Raw genomic sequence first — 21554 nt, 5'->3', positions numbered from 1 at the left:
CTTTTTGGCTTGGTTTTGCTCCCACCTTGGGTAATATGACAGGAATGTCCTAGCTTCTAGGGTTGGAGATAAGTATGGGTAGGAGGAAGAGTGAGAAAATTCCCACCTTGTTTAATATTTGGTCATATTATCCTGATACATGGCATGTTTGTGTCTGTAAATAGACCTTGACCTTTTGGATGTCAGAATGTTTCCTTTACTAACTTTCATCCCCTGCCCAGGACCACAAACAAAGGTGTTCTGTTCCTGGTCTGGCCTGGGGCTTGGTTGACTCAGTGTGGCCCCTCCAGGACAGAAGATGGTGTGCCAAAAATGATTAATAAACCTAGAGAGAGAAAAAAAACCAAAGCTTCTCCCAGGAAATCAACCAGATATACATAAGCCTCTTCCTTCCCTAGTAAATGCTAGTATTTAAATATTTACTTCAAACAAATACATTTAAATAAAATTTCTGCCAAAGTTAAATCAATCCACTAAAACACACTTAAGAAACTGGAAGTGTAAAATCTGCAGGTCATGCATTCAGTCTGAGACTGACTCGTGCTGGGGAAATTAAAGAGGTAAGCCAACAAAACTGTCCTCCATACCAGTGTGAGAGGACATACAGTTCAGGAATTAGTAAGCGTTACACATGAACATGGATGCCAATGTGGCTCAATGGCGTCAGTGAAGTCTGGAAAGAATTTCACATGTATTTATGAAATGGAAGAAAGAAGAATTAAAGCCTCTCTTATCTTCTTGAGTGATAAATGGATGCCTCTGTGATGGTCTTCTTGTGTTTGTATCTTGTGAGAGATCATTGAGCTAATTCTGAAGCAGAGTGCTAACAGTCCCATGGGACAGAAGGCTCATGACCTTGTTTTGCAAAATCAAAATGCCAGACTTTTTAAAATTTTATTTTTATTTTTTAGAGACAGTGTGCCCTGTCATAGCCAGGAGTGTAGTAGGGCAATCATAGCTTACTGCAGTTTTGACCTGGGCTCAAGTGATCCTCCCACCTCAGCCTCCTGAGTAGGTAGGACCACAGGTGAGTGACACTATGCCTGGCTAATTTTTTATTTTATTTTTTTGCAGAGGCAGGGTCTCTCTGTGTTGCCCAGGGTGGTCTCAAACTCCAAGGCCCAAGGGATCCTTTGTTCTCAGCCTCTCAAATATCCTTTTTTTTTTTTTTGAAATGGAGTGTCACTCGGTCACCCAGCCTGGAGTGCAGTGATGTGATCTTGGCTCACTGCAGCCACCATCTCCTGGGTTCAAGTGATTCTCCTGCCTCAGTACCTCAAGTAGCTGGGATTATAGGTGCCTGCTATCACGCCCAGCTAATTTTTGCATTTTTTAGTAGAGACTGAATTTCACCATATTGGCCAGGCTGGTCTTGAACTCCTGACCTCAAGCGATCTACCCGCCTCAGCCTCCCAAAGTGCTGGAATTACAGGCATGAACCACTGTGCCTGGCCCCTTCTTTTTATTAAACAAAGAAAGCTCGATCATCTTACCCAGAGCCTTTGAAAGCTTGACTGTTTTCCCTTACGGTTGAAATCAGATGAAAATCATCCATGTGTGAGGGAAGTGGTTCTTTTCCTACGCACAGACAGCCCGTCATGGTTTACAAGATCTCTTTTACATTCATTAACCCAATCTTGACAACAACCTGCATGGTGAGCAGAGCAAGAACGATTGTTTCCACTTTTTGGGGCAGAGAGACAAGTCCCAAAAAAGTTAAAGAGGCCCCTTGGGGATACTCAGTCGGCATGTGGTGGAGGAAGAGAGGCAGTACGAGGCTTACATTGCTATCACCTTGTGCACCTGTGTCCTCTTCATTCTGTCTGAGGAAAGCTGTTTCCAGAAGATTCCTCGGGGCTCCTTCAGCAGCTAAGAGCCTGGGAAACCAGCAGAGGCAGTCATTCTTCTGCTTACTCTATGCAGAGGCCTCCAGGGAAGAGTCAGGGAGCACCTGAGGCTTTGACCTCTGCACTGTAAGTCCCCGGGTTGGCCCCATGGACTGGGTTAGCATGCATTCTCCTTGCCCAGGACTTTCAGCCACATGCTGCATGTCTTGTGGATGTTGTGCTGGGGTTTCATGTGATTAACAAGATTTATTTCAAATCTACAGTATTTTGGGGCCAGGCATGGTGGCTCACACCTGTAATCCCAGCACTTTGGAAGACTGAGGTGGGTCAGGAGTTGGAGACCAACCTGGCCAACAGAAGGAACCCTGTGTCTACTAAAATAAAAAACTAGCCAGGTGTGGTGGCATATGCCTGTAATCCCAGCTACTTGGGAAGCTGAGGCATGAGAATCACTTGAACCTGGGAGGCAGAGGTTGCAGTGAGTGGAGATCATGCCACTGCACTCCAGCCTGGGGGACACAGCGAGACTCCATCTCAAAAATAAAATAAAATAAGTGCAGCATTTTTGAACTAAGCCTGTATAAATACCTCAGTGTGCATTTCTTTTCCAGATGCAAGTTATTTCTTTAAGTTTTCGAAGTTTAAAAATGGTTACACCATCTGCTGTTTGCTTATTAAAATAGTGCCATGATATATAAATTTATAATTTAAAAATGTCTCTAATGGTTTTATTTTTCCACCCCGTCATCCCAAAGTATTTACAATGTGGAATTTATCCTTTTGGAGTTGTGTGTGAACACTTACACATGTCTGTATGTGGTCAAATACGCTTATCTATAACTTGCTTTTTTCACATAATATTTCTTGTGCATCTTTGCATATGGGTTCACCTAAACCTACTACATTATTTTAAAGACTGCAATGCATCCCATTTAATTTAACTCACCCCTGGTGATGTACATTTTTGGTGAGCCCATTTTTCTTACTCTCAATAGTGTTCCATTTAACATGCTTTTTTCTACATATTTGTCCAAATATTGCTGTAGAATAGTTATAGAAGAATAATTGTGAGTTCAAGTAATATAACAATTATGTATATTAATTTCATCAATATTCATATCATCAGTTATACATGTATGTTCATATATATGTATGTATGTATATGAGAATCATATATATATATATAACAATTATATATATATGGTCCATGCCATTCAGAGTGTTACACATGAGAGAGCATGTGATTAGGTGGCTTCTCCGTGACCCCCAGCTGCTGGACTAGCACCCAAGTCAAACTTTCAGATCTACACATGCAGAGCCTTCTTTTCAAACTGGAACAATCTCCTTATGAGTTAGTGAGCAAATGATTACTACAGAGGAGAAGCAGAGGCTATATCAGACTATATATATTCATAATTTTGACCTCCAAATAATGGTAGTTAGAATCCTATCAATGACACCTTCCTCCAGCTGGTTGAAAATGATCGTTCGGGTCTATATTTGCATATGCCAATTGCACTTGAAGTGATGAAGACTCTTTCCAGTGCAGTTCACAATCTCCACGTCACCTGCTCCTGGCATCCTCACCAGTCCTTCATCCTGCAGCCCTTCCTTCCCATATCTCCATTCATACAGTACCCATCTATCTTTATGTAATCAAACTTCCTGTGTATTTTACTTCTGTCTTCTAACCCTTGCCCACATTGGTACCTATGTCTTACTCATCTTTCAGGCATCTTCTCAGGAACCTTTTCAGCATCATCTACAGTAAGCAGTGTGCCTCCATAATGCACCCCCATAACGTCCATGTTCTCTAGAACCCAGTGCATCTGCATTGATTTGCTGTACACACCCATGAGGGCAGAAGCCACTTTTGATGGACTAGGATTAGACCAGCCCATGCCCATCCCTCACATAATCAGTATGAAGAAGGGAGGAATAGATGGGGAAAAGGCCTTGGTCTTATGAATGGTCTTAAAGACAGGAATGGGGCAGAAATAAGTGTGGTCCCCACTGCCCACAGATTGAGCAAAAGGGAGGATCTTTCCGATAAAGACAGCTAATTTTTCTTTGAACTTCTCCTCTTTGAGAATGGTTCCTCAAAGAAAAAGTAGCTGCCTATATCTGAAAAAGGAGTGGTTTCTGATTGCCAAAAACAGCAGATGAGCTCAACATGGTCTAATTTTATTTTTCCTTTTTATAGAATTTTTGCTATTTTATGAATTTGTGGATCTAGAAATTGGCACTGTCTGCAACTGGCACTAAACTTGGCACTTAATACAGTGAGATTATTTAGAAGCCAGTTGTGCTCTGCCTTCCGTTGGGTGTCTCCATGGTGGAAGCTGTAAAAGGAATTCCACGACACGGAGAGGAGGACAAGGAGGGACTATAAACTGTGAGCCCTGTGACTTGTGAACTTACTCTAGGTGATGCGTCAAGGAAACCCTCAGTCACGGCTGGGCGCGGTGGCTCATACCTGTAATGCCAGCACTTTAGGAGGCTGAGGCAGGTGGATCACAAGGTCAGGAGTTCAAGACCAGCCTGGCCAATATGGTGAAACCCTGTATCTACTAAAAATCCAAAAAAAAAAAAAAAAAAAAAAAGATTAGCGGGTGTGGTGGTAGGCACCTGTAGTCCCAGGTACTCAGGAGGCTGAGGCAGGAGAATTGTGCCTCCTGGGAAGGCAGAGGTTGCAGTGAGCCGAGATGGCACCACTGCATTCCAGCCTGGGTGAGAGTGAGACTCCGTTTCAAAAAAAAAAAAAAATAGAACCCTCAGTCACAACCATTGTCCCATTCCCCGGTCACAATGAGTGAGAGTCAGAAGGCACATGAGATGGTCACCCCCTCATCCAATGCTGAGATTTCCCCCTCTTTGGTGGCTTCAAGTAGACTTGGAAGAAACAAGAAATACAAAAATGAGATTTAAGTTCTAATCTATGCTTAAAGATTTCCACAACACAAACTTATATGTTCACAAAAACACACATACAATGCAATGTGACTTATCTGTGTCATCCACATGATAATGTCACACCGCAATAATGATAGGATGTGTATGTGAGGACATGCCCTGCAGAGGCCACTGAAGGTAGTGTGTGTTGGGAGCAGGTGTGTAAGGATGTCTGATGAGCTACTTTTCATCCTTCCAGTGTCTCTCATTGGCTTCATTCACATTCAGAAGCAACCTTAAAAGTTTTTGAGTTTTCTGAAATTTTTGAATATTTAAGTGTCCACTTAAAGAGCAGACAGAAGAAGATCCTCCGAAGATAGTTTATCATTGAGTGCATAGGGGGTTTGCACAGGGGATTTGCAGGCCCAGGACTTGCAAGGTATGGGGACCAAGGACATGTCCAAAGAGGTTGAGGTGAGAAAAAGCTTTTAAAGGAAAAGGGAAAACATACACATAATTTGTTCTGAAACAGAGGAACACTGATTACAGGGGCTATTCCAGGAGTTGATGCCAGTTCATTGGTGGAGACAGTGTGACAGGCATGTGTTCTTGTACATCTGACTAGATGTCCTTGTGACTCAGGTAGCAAGCTGCAGTTTGAAAAGTCCTTGATAAAGTTCTCGTTATAGGCATACATGGGTAAGAGCCCTTCAGAGTCTTTGTAAAAGTTCTTACCATAGGCATGTGTGCATGAAGGTCCTCCCTCCCTCCCTCCCTCCCTCCCTCCCTGCCTTCCTTCCTTCCTTCCTTCCTCTTTTGGTTTGACACAAGTGACTCCATTTTGATTCTGACAACTTTTGCATTAATTACCAGCCAAAAAGTCTTTCTCATCTCCTAGGGTAAAGACTGAGCTAGCCTCTGCTTCTCCTCTGCAGTAATTATATGTTCACTCCCTCCAATTTGGAAAGAAAGCTCTCCACTGTATAGATCTGAAAGTTTGATTTGGGTGCTAGTCCAGCAGCCGGGGTCATGGAGCACCCACCTAATCACATGCCCTCTCATGTGTAACACTCTGAAAGACATGGACCATCTGGCCATCGTTCACTATGGTGGACATTTATTGCTTATTGAGAGCCTCAATGGCTGTACTCTCCTCTAGTTACAGACCCTTTTCTGGGGGAAATATGCCTCCCTTACTCTTAGTGGTGGGGAGTTTTCTCACCTCATTCTAGGAAAAGATCATATGAACCTTTCCTGGCCAATCAGAAACTCAAATTCCTTGACCTCAGCAATTGGTTTATAAATGGACGTTTCATAATAAAGGGAGGGAAAGTCCGTGTGGAAATGTGGAAAGTGAGATACCTTCTTCTCCAAGAAACTAGAACAGGTACAGCTATAAGGTTGTAACCATTGCAGTCATGGTGACTTCTCTGTGGATGAAACCAACATGAAGAAAAGGAACCAAGAAATGGAAAAAGAGGAGAACCCAAGTCTCCTGGATCAAGCCACACCTGAAAGGAACCCTACCCCTATACACTTCAGTTATTTCAGACAGTACATGACCTTCATGCTTAAGCTAGCTTGAGTTGGATTTTTATGACTTATATCCAAGAGAACTTTGATGAATCTTTTTGCCTTGCTTCCCTCCCTCTCAACACTTGTGCTATAACTTTTGTGTACAACCAATATTACAGCAAAGAATGCTGCCAACAACAGCAGCTCAGGTATCAGTTCTAATTGTGCATGGGACCACTTGCTCACTTGGGTCAGCCACCTGTCAGTGATAAGCAACTCCAGGCCATTAGTTGTTCTAATATTAAGGAAATATCTGGTGCTACCCACTCCATATATCATGGGCCACACCGACTTGTGAAGCACCTAGTGGCAGAGGGTGTTTCTTGTTCTGTAGAATTGACCACCGTCTTCCTGAAAGTCCCCAACGGGAAAGAAAAATTTCTCTAAGGTATAAAGAAATCATAATAATAGCCATGATCTGGAGTTCAAACCAACTTCATAAGAAGATAATTGTTGGGAGGTGAAGGCAAGAGATTCGCTTGAGCCCAGTAGTTTGAGACCAATCTGGCCGACGTAATGAGACCCCATCTCTACAAAAATTTTTTTTAAAGATGATTAAATTATGAGAATAACCTTGAGAAACTGGTTATGAATAGGTATAGTTTGACCTGTATCTGGAAGAAAGTTTGTTTCTGCCCTTAGAATATGTTGTAACCTTTCCCCTGATGAAAGAAGTATAGCCATGTGCTGAAGAGCTGAGATCGGAAATCAGAAGAGATCTGGGTTGGCCTGCCACTTACTAGCAGTGAGTTCTTGAAAAAGTCACTTAACCCCAAGCTACTTAACCTCTTGGAGACTCAGTGTCCTCATTCTCAAGAGTTTCTTGATGAGGAGTTATTAATTTAAGACTCACCACCTTCAAAGCTTGGTCTTATTAGTGGCTGCATTTAAACAGACCCGATACGCACAACTTTATTAATATTCTTACTCACATACATCGGTCTTAAATAATACATGGTCTTGAACATTTCCCAGGTAATTTTATTTTGTATCACATATTTTATCCAAACTTCTTTAAATTATTTAATTAGAATTTTAAAAAAGCAGCAATCATGCCATTTATTTTTTCTGATTTTCTTGCTCAGTGGTATCTTAAATTACTTTATTGCTTTCATCCGCAACAGAAATAAATAGAGGTCATATATAAAATTTAGGTCACATCAAGATTTTCTGACCCAGTAAAAGTGCTGCTTGTTTAAGAAATCCTTCCAGGCAATTATAAATGTGTCAAACTAATGTAAAAGTGTGACATTCGAGATTGAGTCCATGGTAATCATTTGAAAGCAGTTGCAAGTGTATTATATTTATGAGAAAACTATGCTTAAGTATACATGCTCCTGTGTACTCTCTAGAGCTGATGTAACCAAAATGCAATTTGAGAAAATCTCTAGAAAGTAAAGCCATTGTTTTCCAAGGAAGGTTTTGAAGACGCTCAGAAAATTAATAATAATAATAATTTTGATGATATTAATTTTATTGAGTTATGGAAAAAGATGGGTGGAGGAGGCTTCCAGCTCTCAAATCCTGAGATTATGGGATTTGTCAGTCCAGTCTATGAAACACATGAGTTTTACATTTAGTATTTCTGGAAGTCAAAAGAATTTGCAATATTTACAGTGGGGTTAATGAAGAAACGTTCCATGTCAGTGAATTTTGGCAGCAGGGCAGCCTGTCTTACATGAACTGTAGTGCCTTGGCCTTCAAAGGTCAGAAGTCAAGGGAATTTTAAGGTTCATAGTATATAGAAACAGTCATCTACTTGATCTGTTTATTGAATGTCTTACAAATATGACTAAAATAAAACAAAACCTTCTCTTCACCACTCCCTGAGAAATGGACGGTTTTCACTGTTTTTATGCCCAGCCAAACCTCACAGACTCTAATCTAATTGATCAGGAGAGGAGTCCAGGCGTGAAGGAATTGTTCAAGTTCCCATACCTGGGTCTGAGAACCACTTCCTATGAGAAATCCATGTGAGCTGGGATGATCTGATTGAGAAAATAGCTATGCCTTGTTTTCTTAGCAGAAAAGTGATCCTAAGATAATAGAAGATATGCTTTGATTCTCCTCTCAAGAACCAGGCTCACACTGTAGCTTTTTCTTCTAGAAGTCTACATTTTCCTTGCTGCAGAGATTAGATAAAAGGTTTGGTTTTCAAGAGTCTGAATTCTTGGTGGTGGGTATAAGATGTTCCTAGGAAGAGAGGGTTCTAGGTGTTCATTTGAGGGGAGTGGCCCATTGAGAGGGTTTTCTAGGGAAGTGACTCAATTTGGAGAATGGAGGAGTTGCCGTCCTTCAAACTGTCCTCCCAACGTTCCCAGTTTACCCAGGACTAAGCTGTTTTCTGGAAAGCTGAACTTTCCATACCAAAATAAAGAGAGTCTTGTGCCAACTAGTATGGCTGGCCACCCTATCTTCTAACACAAAAGCAGCATCCTTAGGGAATAGAACATCACATGAAGGAGGTGGGAACCTTCCTCGGCAGGGTGGGCATCAGGCATGTTCCCCAGCTTTGCTTAAAGGGTGGGGTCTGGACAGGCATGGTGGCTTGTGCCTATAATCCCAGCACTTTGGGAGGCTGAGGCTGGCAGATCATTTGAGGTCAAGAGTTAGAGAGCAGCCTGGCCAACGTGATGAAACCCTGTCTCTACCAAAAATACAAAAGTTAGCTGGGTGTGGTGGTGCGTGCCTGTAGTGCCAGCTACTAGAGAGGCTGAGGCAGGAGAATTGCTTGAACCCAGGAGGTGGAGGTTGCAGTGACCCAAGATCGCACCACCGCACTACTCCAACCTGGGCAACAGAGTGAGACTCTCTCTCAAAAAAAAAAAAACAAAAACAAAAACAAAAAAAGTGGGCGGCGCTGTTTCTGAATGGATCGTGTGCACATAGTTTGGGAGGACTCAGGAGGAGGGGCCAGGATGGACTGAAGACCAGATAATTTACTAAAATCTGAATTGAACAAGTGTCAGGGATCTAGAGAGTTCCATGACAGTAGGGGGAAGAAGCATCCCCTAAAATTACTAGGATTGATGTCCTGCTAAACCAGATGGGTAGAGCAGAGCCAAACTGGGTGACATTAAGATAAATACGGAAATGTGAGCTGTGTTGCACTTCAGTACACACAAACACACACACACAAATATATATATATATATATATGGACTACTTAGAAAATGAAATGGAAGGTACTGTAACTGAGCTGTTGTAATCCCTTCTTCCTGTGTTCAACAGTCCAGAGACCAAGCACAGTAATTTGGATGCTTGTTGCAGAAAATGCCTGCTTCTGTAAGTTAAGGCTGTGAATCAGCTAAACAGCTGTCGTATCAAGACCAGTTGCTTGTCTGGTGAGATTTGCTTCAAGACCTTTCACTGCTGTGCCCACCCATCCAAAGCTACGAGGTCCAAGGAGCAGCGGTTTCTCTCAGGACTCGGGGAGCTGTGATCTGCCTATGCCTGGTTCTTAGTGAGGCCCAAGCTGGAATCCATACAGGACTGACTGTCCCCTGAAAAGCTTTCAAATGCCTCAACAGGACAAGGCCGTGAACAAAGGACTTCCTCAATTCTGGATTCAGTAAGCAGTAAGGTTTGGGAAGTTCCAGGATAAGCCTGAATTTCCACCAAACCAAGAATTCAAGTCCAATACTTACGCTGCTGGTTGAATATCAGAATCCATATGCCTACTCTGCTTTTAATAACTAGATCTCTGATGCCATTGTGAGTGCAAGCTGGACACCTGCTCAGGAATCCAACATCACAGGACAGGGGCCCAGAGCATGGAGAAGGGGCTGGGTTTGGGTGCCCTCCTGCGGGCTCCAGAGACGCAACCCCAAGGGGGACCCCATGTTCTGTGACCACAGAAGTTTTAAAGGCAGGCAAAGCTTTTCATGTCTGGTGGCTGAGATACCACCCAGCCAAAACCTAAGCTAGAGTATTAATGCAAAAGGCCAGCATATTAGGCCCAGGGAAATTGAATGTGTTTTGATTATAAGAACAGCTTTCTATTGTGGCTCTAGGGCCTTCTCCCCAGCTGGCCTCTCGATCTGGGAGTTCCTTTTTCCGAGACCTGCTAGGTTGAGAGAGAGAGAGGCCTGCTGGACCAGGGGGCACAGGACTGGAATGCAGAGGGTGGGTGCACAGGTGATGCTGGGCAGGAACCACAGTGGGGGTGAGGGAGAGGGTTGGCTGTCTCTCAAGCTGAAGAAGTAGCTGCAAGACTCAGATCTGCTGAGCTGCAGACCCAGTCCTGAGCATCTGAACTGTGTTCAACTGAGACATACAGAGAATCGCTTTCCCCAGGGAGAATGCTCAAACACATCACCAGGTCATCCCCTTTCCCCATCGCGTGTCAGGCAGGATGAGCAAAAGTACCCATGCTGGACAGATTGCAGGACTCAGGCAAGGAGCAGTAAATGATACCTTTACAATCATAAACTGATGCTCTGCTGTGCCCTGGACATCTATATCTCATCCAAAGAGACCCTCAGCAGATGAGAAGGGCCCAGAGGCTCTGAGATTGCTATGTATGGTTGTAAAATGAGGCAAACTTCCTCAAAAGGCACAGAAAGGGACAGTGAAACCTGGCAGGTGAGACCATGCAACGATTTGGCCCTTGGTTCTATGGACCAGTGTCAAGTCAGGCTTATGCAGCCGAAGCTCCTGGCCAAGTCACAGCAGGCGGCGTCAAGAGCCCAATCTCAAGGAGCTCCTTGCCCTGCGAGGCCCATCTCACAATCACCCAGTCCAGGCTCAAACCCTGCAAACACTCTGCCCTAATTTCCCTTTTAAGAACTCTACTAGTATCTTTCAAGAGATTCTTCCCTGAAGTAAGTGTGATGCAGTTAGCTCTGCTTGGTCAATACATTTTGTTTGTCCTTTGCATGACTTGACAGCAATAATGAAAACATATTTTTTTTTGCTTCGGTCATTTAAATGCTTAAGATAACATGAATGCTAGGCTCAGAGAATGATTTTAAAAGAGCTTAGATACAGTTGCCCTAAAAGAAGGAGGAGGAAGAGCAGAGCAGATGGGGTCCTGGCTTCTTTGATACTAGAATGCAATGGCAATTGAAGGAGAAATCAGTGAATACAGGCGAAATCAGTAAAGTCAAGTGAGAAATAATTGTTATTTATTTTCTCTTTATTTGGCTGCAACTTGGGGTAAAAAAAGAATTTAATTGGGTTCAACTGCATCACGCAGATGTTTCTTGGACCTAACTTGTTTCATATTTTTTTAGAGAACCTACAAGCTGAACATCATGGTACATGTCTGTACATCGTGGTACATGTCTATAATCCCTGCTACTTGGGAGGCTGAGGTGGAAGGATGGCCAGGAGTTGGGCCCAGGAGGTTGAGACCAGTCTGGGCAACATAGTAAGATACCATTAAAAAAAAGAGAGAAGAATAAGAAACTTCAAAAATTAACCTCTGTAAGTAGAACTACCATTTGATTCAGCAATCCCACTCCTGGGAATCTACCCAGAGGAAAAGAAGTCATTATATGGAAAATATATACTTGCACACTCATGTTTATAGCAGCACAATTCCCAATTGCAAAAATTTGGAACCAGCCCAAATGTCCATCAGTTGACAAGTGGATAAAGAGATTGTGGTATGTGTATACAATGGGATACTACTCAGCCATAAAAAAGAATGAATTAATGGCATTTGCAGCAGCCTGAATGGAACTGGAAACTATTATGCTAAGTCAAGTAACTCGAGAATAGAAAACCAAACATTGCATGTTCTCACTTATAAGCAGGAGCCAAGCTATGAGGATGCAAAGGGATAAGAATGATACAATGGACTTTGAGGACTTGGGGGAAAGAGTGGGAAGGTGGTGAGGGACAAAAGACTACAAATTGGGTTCCGTGTGTACTGCCTGGGTGGTGGGTGCACCAAAATCTCACAAATCACAACTAAAGAACTTACTCATATAACCAAATACCATCTGTTCCCCCCAAACCTGTGGCAATACAAATTTTTTTAAAAATTGGTTTTTAGTTTTGTATTGATACATAATAATTATACATATTTATGGGGTACATGTGATATTTTGGTAATGCATACAATGTGTAATGATCAAATCAGGCTATTTAGGATCTCCATCACCTTAAACATTTATCATTTCCTTGTATTGGGAACATTTTGAATCTCTTCCAGCTATTTTGATATATACAGTAAATTATTGTTACCTATAGTCGCATACTCTGCTACAGAACACTAGGACTCATTAACCAATCTCTCCTTATTCCCCCACCCCTTTCAAGCCTCTGGTATCCATCACTCTACTCTCTACCTCCATGAGATCCACTTTCTGTAGCTCTCACACATGAGTGAGAACATACACAATTTGTTGCTCTGTGCCTGCTTTATTTCAGCTAACATAATGACCTCCAGTTTCATCCATGTTGCTGCAAATGATAGGATTTAATTCTTTTTTATATTTTTTGTGACAGGGTCTCACTTCGTTCCCTAGACTGAAGTGCAGTGGTGCTATTTCAGCTCACTATAGACTCTGCCTCCCAGGCTCAAGTGATCCTCCCACTTCAGCCTTCTAAGTAACTGGGATTACAAGCACACGCCACCGTCCTGGATAATTTTTGTATTTTTAATAGAGACGGGGTTTCACCATGTTGGCTAGGCTGGTCTTGAACTCCTGACCTCAAGTGATCCACCCACCTCAGCCTCCCAAAGTGCTAGGATTACAGGTGTGAGCCACTGTACCAGGCCATCTATTCGTCTCTTAATGGACGATTAGGTTGATTAAAATAACATGACAAAGATATTTGTAAAACTTGAAGTTACTGGGATTAAGTAAAAATGTTGAAATCATTTTTCTTTTTATAGACAGGATCTGAATTATTTTCTATTCATAAGCAAATGTCAAGTCCTGAGCTTATTTTATGTTTTACAATGCTGAAATAGTATTTATTTCACAAAGTTTAGGTGAGTGGAATGTTGATATGTTAGCAAAGCCATTCTGATATCAAGTTTAGAAAATGTATTCGCATCGAAATGTACTTCCTTACTAAGCATAGAGCCAATATTGTTCATTTTAATTTTCAAACATATAAATTATTCTGTTTTTGCACAAGAATATTGTTTATTGATTTTTAAAATTAGCATTGAACTTTAAAAAAGAAGCATCACTTTGTCTTTAATTGTCTGCAACCTTCTATCTGTGGGAAAAAGTAGCCTTTTCTTTGTTATTCTGTGTTTCCTTGGCAGTCCTTTTATCTGACTATCTCCATTTGAACTGTGTTTAAGTCCTTTCTGTGAGAGCAGCTTATAATTAAAATGATTGGTAATTGTGTTTTTAATTAGCTGCTGCCTAATGAAAAATTACAAAACAATTTAGTTCCTGCAGGGAGATGAGTGACCAGAGAATAATGGCTACTTAGGGACAGCACTCTTTACCATTTACTCCCTTCCTGCAGACAAGGGTGCACGTTTATATTAATTAAGATTATAGCATGTTTGGAATGAGGTAGGATATAAGCAGAAAAGGAAATGAGGCAGTGAGCTTTTGACTGCTGGTTGTCACCTGCTTTCAAATTTAGAAAACACCAAGAAATTTCAAGAGGGCTCTGAGATATCTGCCTAGGGCCCAAATTCAGCCTGACCAGTCAATTGCTCCTAGTTATTTTTCACAGCTGAGTCCTGCTGACCCCTGGTGACCGTGTCACCAAACCAAGCCTCTGAGATCATGTTGGATGGCTATTGCTTGACACTGTTGGCTTTCAGTACTGTTACTAACACTGCAAATCGTTTGCTCTGTTCCCCTAATTTTTCTCCTTCCCGGCTATCCCCACCCCTTATTAACTGGCGTCTTTCCTACAAGATGATGAATGAGAAGAAAATCCATCTGCAATGAATGAACATTAAAAAGACACAGAGCTTAGTGAGTTGCCTGCAGATGTGGTGTCTGTGTGTGTAGGGCATTCTTGCAGCCGTTATTTTAATTTTGTCTGTATCAATACAGGAAGTCATTCCTTACAGACAAATACAGGAGATCCCAGTGGGGAATTCAGAGCACTTGAGATCATCATAGTCATCCATGAGTTCTCAGAGTTTGCTGTCTTCTTTGAACTTGCCTACTGCTGCTTATGTTAAGAGCAACACATAGGTTGCATTCTGTCATGCTGTTATTTTAATTGCTTGTTTGCTAAACTACTGTAGTCAGTGGTTCTCAACATCAGAATCACCTGGAAAGCTTGTGAAAACAAAGACTGCTGGGTCTAGGACCTAAGAATTTTTACTCAGTAAGTTCCCATCGATGTTGCTGACCCAGACACCAATCTGCTATAGGTTGTAAAGGATGTTTCTAGAAATTGTGAATAATTCCAACTGGGTGAAAAGGGGAAACTCAAGGTTTTTTTTTTTTTTTTTTCTATGGCATCACTGCTGCCCTGATCTAAAATAACGCTCTGCAGCCCTAGTGGATAGAGTCTGCTTGTTGCATGAAATATAAGGGAAGGAAGAAAAAAGTCAGTGAGACTGGTGTTTCTCAAAGACCTTCAGATTTAAAAAAAGCAGTGGAAATCTCAAGGATCCTCAAGGATCTCTTGTGTACCACAGAAGAAAAAAAATGAGTGGGAGATCCCTTCCCATGTGATCTTTGGACCTGGTCACAAGGAGTGAATCAGACCTGGAGATGCCCAGGACTCTAGTGGTGAAGTTTAGGTGCTCATTCCAAGATAGAGCTTTGCTTTTAGGTCTAATTCTGAAAATGACCTGTGACTGTCAGCAGGGAAATGATAATTAATCATGGAAATTATACCGACTTCTTTGGTACAAGGTTTGAAAAAAAGAAATAGAAAGAATGCAGTAGCACGTCAACTCAGTCATTGGAGTCAAACTCTCTCACAATCTGGGCTATATGAATCATTTGGTCTTCAAAACTTGGCCAAGGCCTTTAAAACTGTTAAGGTTTAGTTCTGTTTCTGTAAAACAGGAATAATAATACTGCCCATGTTGTAGATGTTATTGTCAGGATTAAATGGAATACTTTATTATACTTAGCATATAATAAGAACTCAATACATGTTAGGTAAAATCATTAGCATCATCATAATCAAGCTACTAGGAGAAAATATAGGCACATTTGTGTATAACCTTGGGAGTTAGGAAGTCTTTCTAAAATTAGTGAGGGAAAACATTTTTTATTAAAAATAGAAATCTATTTATTCCAGAGTAATAAGGAAAATTAATGTTTTGAAGAGAGTGTAATAAAAATATTTATTTTCAAGCCATGTTTTGAATTTCAAAGTCATCTGTTATGCAAGACACACTATTTTAGGATGTGTCAGGAAGCAGGAAAGGGGTTAATTCTTTTTTCTTAATTTTTATTTTAGGTTCAGGGGCAGATTTGTCATACAGGTAAATCACATGTCATAGGGGTTGGCATACAGATTACTTTGTCAGCCAACTAATAAGCATAGTACCTGATAGGTAGTTTTTCAATCCTCACCTTCCTCCCACCCTCCACCCTCAAGTAGACTCCAGAGTCTATTGTTCCTATCTTGGTGTAGCTCTCACATATAAGTGATAACATGTGGTATTTGATTTTCTGTTTCTGTGTTAGTTTACCAGTTCCATCTATGTTGCTGCAAAAGACTTGATCTCATTTTTGATGGATGCATAGTATTCCATTGTGTATATGTAGCACCATTTTTATCCAGTCTACCAATGATGGACATGTAGGTTGATTCTATGTCTTTGCCATTGTGAATAGTGCTGCAATTAACATATGCATGCATGTGTCTTTATCGTAGAATGATTTACATTCCTTTGGCTATGTACCCAATAATGGGATTGTGGGGTCAAATGTAATTCTCTGTTTATGTAGTTTTAAGTTTTTGAGATATCGCTTAACAGCTTTCCACTATGCCTGACCTAATTTACATTCCCACCAGCAGCCTATAAATGTTCCCTTTTCTCTACAACCACCCCAGAGTCTGTTATTTTTTGACTTTTTAATAATTACCATTCTGACTGATGTGAGATGGTACCTCATTGTGGTTTTGATTTGTATTTCTCTAATGGTTAGTGATGTTGGGAATTATTTCATATGCTTGTTGGCTACATATGTATCTTCTTTGAAAGTCTGTCAGTGTCCTTTGCCCACTTTTTATTGGGGTTGTTTTTGCTTACAAATGTGTTTATGTTTTTTACAGATTCTAGATATTAGATCTTTGTTGGATAGATAGCTTGCAAATATTTTCTCTGATTCTGTGGGTTGTCTGTTTACGTAATCTGTTGATAGTTTCTTTTGCTGCGCAGAAGCTCTTTATGTTAATTAAAGGTCCTATTGCCAACGTTTGCTTTTGGCATCTTGTTCATGAAACCTTTGCCAGGTTCTGTGTTCAGAATGGTATTTCCTAGGTTGTCTTCCAGGTTTTTTATAGCTTTTGGTGTTAGATTTGAGTCTTTAATCAATCTTGAGTTGATTTTTGTATATGGTGTAAGGAAGAGACCCAATTTCAAGCTTCTCTATATGGTTAGCCAGTTACTCTGGCACCATTTATTGGTAGGGAGTGCTTTCCACATTGCTTGTTTTTGTTGGCTTCTTCGAAGATCCGACGATTGTAGCTGTGTGACACTGTCTCTGGGCCCTCTATTCTCTTCCATTCTTTTATATGCCTGGTTTTGTAACAGTACTATGATGTTTTGGTTACTATAGCCTTGTTGTATAGTTTGAAGTTGGGTATTGTGATGCCTCCAACTTTGATCTTTTTGCTTAGGATTGCCTTGGCTATTTGAGCTCTTTTTTGGTTCCATATGAATTTTAAAACAGTATTTTCTACTTTTGTGAAGAATGTCAGTGGTAGTTTAATAAGAATAGGATAGGAATGGTATTGAATCTGTAAATTGCTTTGGGCAGTATGACCACTTTAACAATATTGATTCTTCCTGTCCATGAGCCTAGGATGTTTTTCCATTTGTTTGTGTTATCTCTGATTTCTTTGAGCAGTGTTTTGTAGCTCTTGTTGTAAAGGTCATCCACCTTCTGGTTAGCTGTATTACTAGGTATTTTCTTCTTTTTGTGGCTATTGTGAATGGGATTGCATTCTTGATTTCATTTTCAGCTTGGATGTTGTTGATGTATAGAAATGCTGATGTTTGTATACTGATTTTGTATCCTGAAATTTGGCTGAAGTTGTTTATCAGATCAAGGAACTTTTGTGTAGAGACTATGGGTTTTTCTAGTTATATAATCATATTATCTGAAAACAGAGCTAGTTTAATTTCCTCTCTTTTTATTTGCATACCTTTATTTATTTCACTTGACTGGTTGGTTTAGCTAGGACTTTCAGTGCTATGTTAAATAGGAATGGTGAGAGAGGGTGTCCTTGTCGTGTTCCAGTTATCAAGGGGAATGCTTCCAGATTTTGTGCATTCAATATGATGTTGGCTGTGACTTTGTCATAGATGGCTCTTAATATTTTGAGGTATGTCCCTTGAATGTCTAGTTTGTTGAGGGTTTTTTACATAAAGGTTGTTGGATTTCATCAAAAGCCTTTTCTGCATCTACTGAGATGTTCATGTGGTTTTTGTTTTAAGTTCTGTTTATGTGGTGAATTACATTTATTGATTTGCTTATATTGAACCAACCTTGCATCCAAGGTGATATGATTTGGCTCTGTGTCCCCATCCAAATCTCATCTTGAATTGTAATATTCCCTATATGTCAAGGGTGGGACCATGTGGAGGTAATTGAATCATGGGGGCAGTTCCCCCATGCTGTTCTCATGATGGTGAGTGAGTTATCATGAGACCTGATGGTTTTATAAGTGTCTGGCATTTCCCCTACTGGCACTCATTCTCTCTCCTGCCACTCTGTGAAGAGTTGCCCTTCCATCATGATTGCAAGTTTTCTGAGGCCTCCCCAGCCATGCAGAACTGTGAGTCAATTAAACCTCTTTTCTTTATAAATTACCTGTTTTCAGGTATTTCTTCATAGCAGTGTGAGAACAGACGAATACACCAGGGGTAAATCCTACTTGGTTGTAGTGGATTAGCTTGTTGATGTGCTGCTGGATCAGGATTGCAGTATTTTGTTGAGTATTTTTGCATTTATGTTCATCTGGGTTATTGGATTGAAGTTTTCTTTTTTTGTTGTGTCTTTGTTGGATTTTAATATCAAAGATAATGTTGGCTTCATAGAATAAGTTAGGGAGAAGTCCCTCCTCCTCAACTTTTTGGAATAGTTTCAGTCAGAATGTTACCAGCTCTTCTTTGTACATCTGAAGAATTCAACTGTGACTCCATCTGGTATTGGGTTTTTTTCTGGTTGGTAGGCTATTTATTACTGATTCCATTTTGAAACTGATTATTGGTCTGTTAGGGTATTCAGTGTCTTCTTTGTGCCATCTTCAGAGGTTGTATGTGTCTAGGAATTCATCCATTTCTTCTTGGTCTTCTAGCTTGTGTGCACAGATGTGTTCAAAATAGTCTCTGAGAGATTTTTGTATTTCTGTGGGGTTGGTAGTAAGGTCTCCCTTGTTATTTCTGATTGTGTTTCTTTGTCTCTTCTCTCTCTTTTTCTTTCATTTCATTTCATTTCATTCAGTTCAGCTCTGATTTTGGTTATTTCCTGCCTTCTGCTAACCTTGGCATTGGTTTGCTCTTGTTTCTTTAATTGTGATGTTAAGTTATTAATTTGAGATCTTTTTAACTTTTTGATGTGGAAGTTTAGTGCTATAAACTTCCCTCTTAACACTGCTTTCGCCGTATCCCAGAGATTCTGTTATGTTGTATCTTTGTTTTCATTAATTTCAAGGAATTTCTTGATTTCTGCCTTAATTTTTTTATTTACCCAGAAGTCATTCAGAAACAGGTTAATTTCCATGTAATTGTATGGTTTTGAGTTATTTTCTTAGCATTGATTCCTATTTTTATTGCACCATGACTGACGTGATTTCAGTTCTTTTACATTTGCTGAGGATTGCTTTATGCCCAATTGTGTGGTCAATTGTAGAGTATGTGCCATGTAAGGGTGAGAAGAATATATATTTTGTTGTTTGAGGGTGGAGATTTCTGTAGATGTCTACTAGGTTCATTTGGTCAAGTCTTGAGTTCAAATCCCAAAAACCTATGTTAGTTTACTGCCTCAGTGGTCTAATACTGTCATTGGGGTCTTAAAGTCTCCCACTACTATTGTGTGGTTATCTAAGTCTCTTGTAGATCTCTAAGAACTTGCTTTATGAATCTGGGTGCTTCTGTGTTGGGTATGTATATACTTAGGATGGTTAGGTCCTCTGGTTGAATTGAGCCCTTTACCATTATGTTATGCCCTTCTTTGTCTTTTTTGATCTTTGTTGGTTTAAAGTCTGTTTTGTCTGAAAATAGAATAACAACTCCTACCTTTTTGTGTTTTGTGATTATTTGGTAGATTATTCTCCATCTCTTTATTTTGAGCCTCTGAATGTCATTGCATGTGAAATGAGTCTCTTAAAGACAGCGTACCATTGGGTTTTACTTCTTTATCCAACTTGCCACTCTGTGCCTTTTAATTGGGGCATTTAACCTGTTTACATTCAAAGTTAGTATTGGTATGTGCAGGTTTGATCCTGTCCTATTTTAAGCTGGTTATTATGCAGACTTGTTTGTGTAGCCGCTTTATAGTGTCACTTGTCTATGTACTTCAGTATACTTTGTAGGTAATGTACTTTGTACCTGTGTACTTTGTTGGTAATGGTCTTTCCTTTGCACATTTAGTGCTCCCTTCAGGACCTCTTGTAGGGCAGGTCTTGTGGTAATGAATTCCCTTAGCATTTGCTTGTCTGAAAAGGATCTTATTTCTTCTTCACTTATGAAGCTTAGTTTGGCTGCATATGAAATTATTGGTTGAAAATTCTTTTCTTTAAGAATGGTTAATATAGAACCCCAATCTCTTCTAGCTTTAAGGGGTTCTGCTGACAAGTCTGCTATTAGTCTGATAGGCTTCCCTTTGTGACTTGTCCTTTCTCTGTAGCTGCCTTTAACATTTTTTCTTTCATGTCAACCTTGGGGAATCTGATGGCTATGACCATCTTGCAGATGATCTTCTTGTATAGTATTTTGCAGGGGTTGTCTACGTTTCCTGAATTGAAATGTTGGCCAACCTCTCTAGTGAGGTTGGTGAAATTTTTATGAATGATATCCTGAAATATGTTTTCAAGTTGCTTGATTTTTCTCCATCTCTTTCAGGGACACCAGTGAGTGGTAGATTCGGTCTCTTTACATAATCCCATATTTCTCAGATTTTTAAAAATTCTTCTTTATTGTTTTCTCTTTATTTCTTCTGACTAAGTGACTTTGGAGAGCAAGTCTTCAAGCTCTGATATTCTTTCTAGGCTTGGTTGATTCTGCTATTAATACTTATGATTGTATTATGAAATTTTTCTAGTGTGCTTTTCAGCTCTAGCAGATCAGTTTGATTCTTTCTTATAATGTCCAGTTAATCTAGTAGCTCCTGTATTTTTTATTGTAATCCTTAGATTTCTTAGGTTGGGTATCAAGTAGCTCCTGTATGTGGATGATACTTGTTCCTATCTATATTCTCAACTCTATTTCTGACATTTCAGCTATTTCAGCCTGGTTAAGAGTCATTGTGAGGGAACTAGAGCAGTCATTTGGAGATAAGAAGATACTCTGGCTTTTTGGGTTGCCAGAGTTCTTGCACTAGTTCATTGTCATTTGTGTGGGCTAATGTTCCTTCAGTCTTTGAAGTTGCTGTGCTTTGGATGGATTGTTTTGCTTTTTTCTTCTTTGATGTCTTTGGGGGTTAAATGATGGTATAAGATGGGTTTGATTGACTGGCTTTGATTCTAATAAATTCCTGGGTCTCGGAGGAGAACTCTCTGATTATGTCTCCATGCCCACATTTCTTTGGTTAGGTGATCTAGTCTATGGGACCCCCTCAGGCAGGGGCCATGGTTGACCCTAATCTGCTGTCTGTGTGCTTCCTAGGATAACATGGGGTTGTGCCTGCCCTCAGAGTTCAGGCAGTAGCAGGACCACTGGTTTAGAAGCTCTAGCAGGTGTGGCCCATCTGCCTATGAGAGACAGAGGTTAGAGAGTTGCCTTCCCTGCTGTCTGGGATTTCCAGGGCAACAGGAGGCTATGCCCCAGGGCAAATTCAGGCAAAAGTAGGATGCTAGACTAGAAGCTCTAGCATGCGTGGCTCACCTGGATACTGGTGGTAACAGTGGGTAAGGATGCCCAGTCTGCTGCCCAGGTGTTTCTTGGAACAACAG

At 40.6% G+C, this 21554-nt stretch overlaps 1 long non-coding RNA gene across 2 annotated transcripts in view; it reads left to right on the top strand.

Annotated features, from left to right (window-relative positions):
• Nucleotides 1-21554, top strand: part of LOC117089190 — a 52031-nt gene that overhangs the window by 21372 nt on the left and 9105 nt on the right. The window contains exon 5 of one of the 2 annotated variants that reach the window (XR_004439498.1): nucleotides 9546-10257. The exons of the other annotated variant lie outside the window; for it this stretch is intronic. This is a non-coding gene — a long non-coding RNA (uncharacterized LOC117089190). Of the gene's footprint in view, nucleotides 1-9545; nucleotides 10258-21554 lie in introns of those variants that run through there. 2 annotated transcript variants of the gene reach the window in all.

The sequence above is a fragment of the Trachypithecus francoisi genome, unplaced genomic scaffold (assembly GCF_009764315.1).
Source record: "Trachypithecus francoisi isolate TF-2019V2 unplaced genomic scaffold, Tfra_2.0 Lachesis_group11, whole genome shotgun sequence".
Classification (NCBI taxonomy): Eukaryota; Metazoa; Chordata; class Mammalia; order Primates; family Cercopithecidae; genus Trachypithecus; species Trachypithecus francoisi.
The sequence above is the reverse complement of the archived record's forward strand: the minus strand, read 5'-3'. Positions and strand labels throughout refer to the sequence as shown.